Source organism: Cryptomeria japonica, unplaced genomic scaffold (genome assembly GCF_030272615.1).
Source record: "Cryptomeria japonica unplaced genomic scaffold, Sugi_1.0 HiC_scaffold_148, whole genome shotgun sequence".
Classification (NCBI taxonomy): Eukaryota; Viridiplantae; Streptophyta; class Pinopsida; order Cupressales; family Cupressaceae; genus Cryptomeria; species Cryptomeria japonica.
In genome coordinates this window covers 159,589-167,500 of record NW_026728970.1, presented here as the reverse complement: position 1 = coordinate 167,500, position 7,912 = coordinate 159,589, and the positions used below count along the sequence as shown (strand labels likewise).

The following is a 7,912-nucleotide window of genomic DNA, read 5'->3' as shown; positions in this document are numbered from 1 at the left end:
TTTTTTGTCAGAGCGTTTGGTGGGGTTTCTCGCATTGGCTCTTCCCAGGCCCGGTTGTTGGGTGCGCTCCCACCCTGGCGCGCGCGAAGTTGGAAGTTGGGTTAATTGCCCGGGCGCGCACCTTCGCCAGGGTGGGCACCTTGGTGCGCACACCTTGGCTGGGCTGCGCACCAGGGCGGGCTCAAGATGGCACCAGCATTCCCTTTTTCTCACTATCTTTCAAAACGGAAATTTTAAAATCTCGTTTTTTTTTTGCCTTTTATGGAAATTAGTGAAGGCATCGCATCAAAGGTGCGCACCTCGCTGCCCACCTTGGTGTGCTCCGAGGTGCCCACCACGGTGCGCAACGCCGGTGCGAACCCGGGAGCGCCCCGATGTGTGCTCCAAGGTGCGGCGTGCACGAAGTCGGACCCCGGTTTGCCCCGGGTGCGCACCTCGCGTGCACCTTGGTGCGCACACCTTGGCTGGGTTGCGCGGCCTGGTGGGCACCATGGTGCGCACCAAGGAGCGCTCCGAAGTGTGCTCCAAGGTGCGGCGTGCACGAAGTCGGAGCCCGGTTTGCCCCGGGTACGCACCTCGCGTGCACCTTCGCCGGGGTGGGCACCTCGGCTGGGTTGCGCGCCCTGGTGCGCACCAAGGAGCGCTCCGAAGTGTGCTCCAAGGTGCGGCGTGCACGAAGTCGGAGCCCGGTTTGCCCCGGGTGCGCACCTTCGCCGCGGTGCGCACCATGGCGTGCACGAAGTCGGAGCCCGGTTTGCCCCGGGTGCGCACCTCGCGTGCACCTTCGGCGGGGTTGCGCGCCCTGGTGGGCACCATGGTGCGCACCAAGGAGCGCTCCGAAGTGTGCTCCAAGGTGCGGCGTGCACGAAGTCGGAGCCCGGTTTGCCCCGGGTGCGCACCTCGCGTGCACCTTCGGCGGGGTTGCGCGCCCTGGTGGGCACCATGGTGCGCACCAAGGAGCGCTCCGAAGTGTGCTCCAAGGTGCGGCGTGCACGAAGTCGGAGCCCGGTTTGCCCCGGGTGCGCACCTCGCGTGCACCTTCGCCGCGGTGGGCACCATGGCGTGCACGAAGTCGGAGCCCGGTTTGCCCCGGGTGCGCACCTCGCGTGCACCTTCGCCGGGGTGGGCACCTCGGCTGGGTTGCGCGCCCTGGTGCGCACCAAGGAGCGCTCCGAAGTGTGCTCCAAGGTGCGGCGTGCACGAAGTCGGAGCCCGGTTTGCCCCGGGTGCGCACCTCGCGTGCACCTTCGCCAGGGTGGGCACCTCGGTGCGCACACCTTCTCAATGTTTTCTTGCCTTTTCTGGAAATTGGTGAAGGCAGCGCATCAAAGGTGCGCACCTCGGTGTGCTCCGAGGTGCGAACCCGAGAGCGCTCCGAGGTGCCCACGAAGTCGAAAGTCGGGTTAATTGCATTGTTTTCCCCGGGTGCGCTCCGAGGTGCGCAACATCGGCGCGCACCAAGGAGGGCTCCGAAGTGTGCTCCAAGGTGCGCACGATGGCGTGCACCTCTGGTGCGCACGATTCGGAGCTCGGTTTGACCGGGGTGCGCACACCTTGGCTGGGTTGCGCACCTTTTGTGCGCTCCAAGGTGCGCACGAAGTCGGAGCTCGGTTTGCCCCGGGTGCGCACCTTCGCCAGGGTGCGCACCTTGATGCGCACGCCTTGGCTGGGCTGCGCACCTTGGTGGGCGCCATGGTGCGCACCTTTCGTGCGCTCCAAGGTGCGCACGAAGTCGGAGCTCGGTTTGCCCCGGGTGCGCACCTTGGTGGGCGCCATGGTGCACTCCGAGGTGCCCAAGATTGGTGCGCACCAAGGAGCGCTCCGAAGTGCGCTCCAAGGTGCGCGCGAAGTCGAAAGTTGGGTTAATTGTCCGGTTTGCCTCGGGTGCGCACCTTGCGTGCACCTTCGCCAGGGTGGGCGCCTTGGTGCGCACACCTTGGCTGGGCTGCGCACACCTTGGCACCCGCGTTTCCTTCATTTTAAATTTTTTTTTTTTACAATCTCTCAAGTGGGAAATTCTATAATCTCAACTTTTTTTGCCTTTTCAGGAAACTTTTGAATGGAGCGCATCATTGGTGCGCTCCGAAGTGTGCTCCAAAGCTCTCTCCAGCTGCGTGCACCTGCCCCGGCCGCGCACCCGGCCCCGCCCAGCTTCGCTCACCTGTCCCGGGCGTCTGGTGCGGAACCTTAGAGTAAGAAACATCACCGTGCACCTTGGCCAACGTGCGCGACTCGACCGAGCGCGCACTGGCCGAGGTGCACACCGATTTCACCTGGGTGCGCGCGCAGCACCTCGGGCGCACCGGGGTGCGCGCACAACGCCCGGGTTGCACCGTGGCCTGTGTGCTCGGGGCGCCTCGGGTGCGCGCTCGGTGTCGCCCCCCGCGCGCGCGGTAGTGCGGGCAGCGCACCCCGGCCCGGCCCGGCCCCGACGAGAACGCAAACGGGCAAAAGGTTTATTCAAATAGCATTGCGACGCCCGGCGAAAAACTAAAAAAGGGTGCAACACCGGGACTTCCCGGGAGGTCACCCATCCCAGTACTACTCCGGCCCAAGCGCGCTTAACTGCGGAGTTCTGATGGGATCCGGTGCACTAACGCTGGTATGATCGCACCCGTTATGAGCTTGTCGCAGTGTGTACTTAGCAAACCGCGACCCACGTGCGAATCCACCCCGGCCACCCACCCCCGTCGAGGTGCACACCCTCCCTCGCGAAGTGCGCCCCGTTCGCCAAGTGTGAGCCCTGCCCGGGTGCGCGCACCTTGCTAGGGCGTCGGGTGTGCACCCGGCCCGGCCTACGTGCGTGCACCTGGAGGGGGCGTCGTGTGCGTGCAGTGTCCCGTCTGCAACGTGGTGCCCACACACCACCTCGGGCGCAACGACCTGCGCTCACATGTGGGCCGAGTGCACCTTGGTGCATGTTCGGGGCGCCTCGGGTGCACGCTCGATCTTGCCCTGGTGCACCAAGGCGCTCGGTTTGCCCCGGGTGCGCACTTGGTGCAAGGTGGGCACCCAAAATAGGGATCAAGCACCAAAACACAAGTTTCGGGATGCAAAATGGGACCCAAGGACCACAAATGCGTTCCAAGACCCATGATGGGTCCACGAGAACAAAAATGTGTTCCGAGACTTAATAAACAAATATTGGGTTTTAGGAGAAGAAACATGCTCTGATGCCCAAAACGAGAATCGACCCCGAAAAGGCCACAGGCCAAAAGTGGGATGCGAGACAAAAAAAAATGGGACCCGAGGACCAAAATTGGGTTCCCAGGTCGAAGACAGGGCAACCGGACAAGAAACGACCTCTAAGGCTCGAAATGAGTCCCGACGACTAAAACTTGACAAGAAGCACCCATCAGGCACCCAACTCGACACCCATGGGATGCCGACCCACCCGGGCTTCCACCTAGCACACCTTGGCACCCACCCACCCTCGCACCCAACCTCGCACCCAACTTAGCACCTTTGAACCCACATTGGCACTCACCCTGACCCTGGCACCTTGGAACCCACATTGGCACTCACCTTGACCCTGGCACCCACCTTTGCACTCACCTTGGGACCCACCCTGGCTCCCACCTCGGCACCCACCCAGACACCCACCTTGGTTCCTTGGCACCCACCTTGGATCCTTGGCACCCACCCCGACACCCACCTTGGCACGCAACTTGGCTACTTGCCACCCACCTTGGCTCCTTGACGCCCACCCCGACAACCACCCCGTGACCTACCCTGGCTAGGGTTGGTGCACACCCACCCTGGTGCCCACCTTGGCACCCACCCTATGACCCACCTTGGCACGCACCTTAGTACCCACCCCGTTACCCACCCTAGGACCCACCCCGTGACCCACCTTGGCCAGGGTGGGTGCACCCACCCTGGTGCCCACCTTGGCACCCACCCATCCTAGCACCCAGCCTGTGACCGGGCTTGGAACCCAACCTTGCACCCGCACCCGTCTTGGCCAGTGTGGGTGCGCACCCATCCTGGCACCCACGTTGTGACACACCCTTTAACCCACGCACCCTAGCACCCACGTTGGCACCCACCTTGGAACCCAACCTAGCAACTTGGCACCCACCCCGTGACCCACCTTGGCATCCACCATAGCAGTCGCCGACTTGGCACCCACCTCGGCACCCACCTTGACACTTGTGGACCCACCTTGCCACTCACCCTAGCATCGACCCATCCTAGCACCCACCCTGGCACCTTTGCACCCTAGCACTCACCCATCCTAGCACCTAACCTGTGACCCACCTTGACACTCACCCTCGCACCCACCTTGGAACCCAACCTAGCACCCACCCACCCTGACACCAACCCTAGCACCTACCCACCCTTGCACCCACCCTGTGACCCATCTTGGCACCCACCCATCCTACCACTCAACCTATCACCCACCTTCTCACCCACCTTGGCATCCACCTTAGCACCCACCCACACTGGCACCTTGGCACCCACCTCGGGCAAGGTGGGTGCACACCCACCCTGGCACCCAATTTAGAACCCACCGAGCATGTTACCCACCTTGGCACCCACATTGCAGCCCACCCTAGTACCCACCCTATGACCCACATTGGCATCCACACCCTAGCACCCAGGCACCTCGACACCCGCCTTGACACCCACCCTAGCACTGAACCTGTGACCCACCTTGGAACTCACCCTAGAACCCACCCACCCTGTGAACCACCTTGGCATCCACCTTAGCACCCACCCACCTTGGCACCCACTCTAGCACTCACCCATCCTAACACCCAACTTGTTACCCACCTTGGCACCCGCCCTCGCGTCCACCTTGAAACCCACCCTAGCACCCACCCACGCAGGAGCCCACCTTGGCACCCAACCTAACACCCACGCATCCTGGCACCCAACTTGTGACCCACCTTGGAACCCACCCTAGTACCCACCTTTGAACCCACTATATCACCAACCCACCTTGGCACCCACCCTATGACCCTCTTTGGAATCCACCCTAGCACGCACCCACCCTGGCACCCACCATGGAGCGCACCCTAGCACCCACCCACCTCGGCACGCACCTCAACACCCACCTTGGTGTGCGCACTGCGCCAACCTCTCAAAGACCCTATGTGGTGCGCTCCAAAGTGTACACCTTTGGTGCGCTCCAAGGTGCGCACCTTTGGTGCACACCGAGGTGCACACCAAAGTGTGCACCGAGGTGAGCACCAAAGTGCACTCCAGGGTGCACACCAAGGCGTGCACCTTTGGTGCGGTCAATGCAAACGAATTCGGAAGTTGGGGTCGATGTCCTAATCGCTGCTGCAGACTACACGTATGAGAATCGGACAAATAGCTTTATATAGGGGAGGTGTTGCGTTTGATGGGTCGACTCCCCTGGTTGTGTGCACTGCACCAACTTCAAAGACCCTGTCTTGTTTAAGAAGTCAAAAGTTGGGGTGGATGTCCTAATCATTGCTGCAGTCTACGCATGTATGAGAATCAGACAAATAGCTTATATAGGGGAGGTGTTGCATTCGGTGGGTTGACTCCCCTGGTTGTGCGCACTGCGCCAACCTCAAAGACCCCGCATAGCAGAAGAAGTCGGAAGTCGGATTTTGGTGAGCACCAAGGCGTGCACCTTTGGTGCGGTCAACGCAGACGAATTCAGAAGTTGGGGTGGATGTCCTAATCGTTGTTGCAGGCTACACATGTATGAGAATCAGACAAATAGCTTATATAGGGGAGGTGTTGGGTTTGATGGGTCAACTCCCTTGGTTGTGCGCATTACGCCAACCTCAAAGACCTTGTTTTCGTTAAGAAGTCAAAAGTTGGGGTCAATGTCCTAATGGCTCCTGCAGGCTACACATGTATGAGAATCGGACAAATAGCTTATATAGGGGAGGTGTTGGGTTTGATGGGTCGACTCCCCTGGTTGTGCGCATTACGTCAACCTCAAAGACCTTGTTTTCGTTAAGAAGTCAAAAGTTGGGGTCGATGTCCTAATTGCTCCTGTAGACTACACATGTATGAGAATCAGACAAATAGCTTATATAGGGGAGGTGTTGGGTTTGATGGGTTGACTCCCCTAGTTGTTCGCATTACACCAACCTCAAAGACCTTGTTTTCGTTTAGAAGCCGAAAGTTGGGGTCGATGTCCTAATTGCTCCTGCAGGCTACGCATGTATGAGAATCAGACAAATAGCTTATATAGGGGAGGTGTTGGGTTTGATGGGTCGACTCCCCTGGTTGTGCGCATTGCGCCAACCTCAAAGACCCTGCATTGCGGATGAAGTCGAAAGTCAGAGTTTGGTGTGCTACAAGGTGTGGTCGAAGGTGCTCACCTAGGTGTGCACCTTTGGAGCACAGGAAAAGTGCCCTCCAAAAGTGCGCACCTTTGGAGTGCACAAAAGTGCCCTCCAAAAGTGCGCACCTTTGGAGCGCAGAAAAGTGCCCTCCAAAAAGTGCCCTCCAAAAGTGCGCACCTTTGGAGCGCAGAAAAGTGCCCTCCAAAAAGTGCCCTCCAAAAGTGCGCACCTTTGGAGCGCAGAAAAGTGCCCTCCAAAAAGTGCCCTCCAAAAGTGCGCACCTTTGGAGCGCAGAAAAGTGCCCTCCAAAAGTGCGCACCTTTGGAGCGCAGAAAAGTGCCCTCCAAAAAGTGCCCTCCAAAAGTGCGCACCTTTGGAGCGCAGAAAAGTGCCCTCCAAAAAGTGCCCTCCAAAAGTGCGCACCTTTGGAGCGCAGAAAAGTGCCCTCCAAAAAGTGCCCTCCAAAAGTGCGCACCTTTGGAGCGCAGAAAAGTGCCCTCCAAAAAGTGCCCTCCAAAAGTGCGCACCTTTGGAGCGCAGAAAAGTGCCCTCCAAAAAGTGCCCTCCAAAAGTGCGCACCTTTGGAGCGCAGAAAAGTGCCCTCCAAAAGTGCGCACCTTTGGAGCGCACAAAAGTGCCCTCCAAAAGTGCGCACTTTTGGTGCGCACCAAGGCGCTGGTTCGGTCGTTGCAGGCGAGTTCGGAAGTTGGGGTCGATGTCCTGAGCGGAGGTGCAAACTACACAGGTGTCGGAATCGGACAAATAGCTTATATAGGGGAGGTGTATGCTTCGATGGGTCGACTCCCCAGGTTGAGCGCACCGCGCCAACCTCAAAGACCCTACGGTATGGATGAAGTCGGAAGTTGGGTCCGATGACCAATTCGATTAGTAGGTATGCTCATGAGGTCGGAATTTGGGTCCGATGACCTGCCATGTGCAGGAAGGCGAATGTTGACACTGTGCGTTGCAAGGTGCACACCAAGGCGCTGGTGCGGTCTTTTTAGTCGAGTTCGGAAGTTGGGGTCGATGTCCTGATCGGAGGTGCAAGCTACACAGGTGTGGGAATCGGACAAATAGCTTATATAGGGGAGGTGTATGCTTCGTTGGGTCGACTCCCCGGGTTGAGCGCACCGCGCCAACCTCAAAGACCCTACGGTATGGATGAAGTCGGAAGTTGGGTCCGATGACCGATTCGATATGTAGGCATACTCGCGAGGTCGGAATTTGGGTCCGATGACCTGCCACGTGCAGGAAGGCGAATGTTGGCACTGTGCGTTGCAAGGTGCGCACCAAGGCGCTGGTTCGGTCGTTGGAGGCGAGTTCGGAAGTTGGGGTCGATGTCTTGATCGGAGGTGCAAACTACACAGGTGTGGGAATCGGACAAATAGCTTATATAGGGGAGGTGTATGCTTCGTTGGGTCGACTCCCCGGGTTGAGCGCACCGCGCCAACCTCAAAGACCCTACGGTATGGATGAAGTCGGAAGTTGGGTCCGATGACCGATTCGATATGTAGGCATACTCGCGAGGTCGGAATTTGGGTCCGATGACCTGCCATGTGCAGGAAGGCGAATGTTGGGACTGTGCGTCGCAAGGTGCGCACCAAGGCGCTGGTGCCGTCGTTGCAGTCGAGTTCGGA

At 59.4% G+C, this 7,912-nt stretch overlaps 1 non-coding gene across 1 annotated transcript; it reads right to left on the bottom strand.

Moving 5' to 3' along the window:
* Positions 1–2,497: 2,497 nt before the first annotated feature.
* LOC131866482 (5S ribosomal RNA) lies at positions 2,498–2,616 on the bottom strand. Its single transcript, XR_009365088.1, has one exon. It is a non-coding gene; the product is annotated as a 5S ribosomal RNA (ribosomal RNA).
* Between the last annotated feature and the right edge of the window lie 5,296 nt (positions 2,617–7,912).